The 405-nt window shown below is 33.8% G+C and overlaps 1 protein-coding gene across 1 annotated transcript in view; it reads left to right on the plus strand.

The window, feature by feature from the left end:
- The window catches only part of LOC127751352 (uncharacterized), a gene marked incomplete in the record, with an annotated part of 21,692 nt that overhangs the window by 13,627 nt on the left and 7,660 nt on the right, over positions 1-405 (plus strand).

The raw sequence follows: 405 nt of genomic DNA on the forward strand, positions 1-405 counted from the left end.
AGAAATGGAACCGATTCGTGCACATCCAGAGAGGATGCCATTTTGTTCCTAAATCTAGACAAATTGTTTGAGGCTTTACACAATTTTGTCCAATTTAAGGATCAAAATTGCATCTTTTCCTAATGTGCACGAATCGGTTCCATTTCTATGGATAAAATTGTCCTTTTACATTGAGAGTGTAGATGTCTCTTTGTGCACATTTAAATCGAATACCAATTTGCATCTACAATACACACAGGAAAATGCATTTGCATACTTCATTGTGTACAAATTTGCTCAAAATTAGGCTCAAATTTTGTACAGATATCATTTAGTTCAATATTATCCATAATTATGATCAAGTTTGTGCATAATTCTGCATGCGCACACTCTAAATGTAAAGGGACAATTTTGTCCGTAGATTTG

The sequence above is a fragment of the Frankliniella occidentalis genome, unplaced genomic scaffold, assembly GCF_000697945.3.
Source record: "Frankliniella occidentalis isolate FOCC.00 unplaced genomic scaffold, Focc_3.1 Scaffold444, whole genome shotgun sequence".
Classification (NCBI taxonomy): Eukaryota; Metazoa; Arthropoda; class Insecta; order Thysanoptera; family Thripidae; genus Frankliniella; species Frankliniella occidentalis.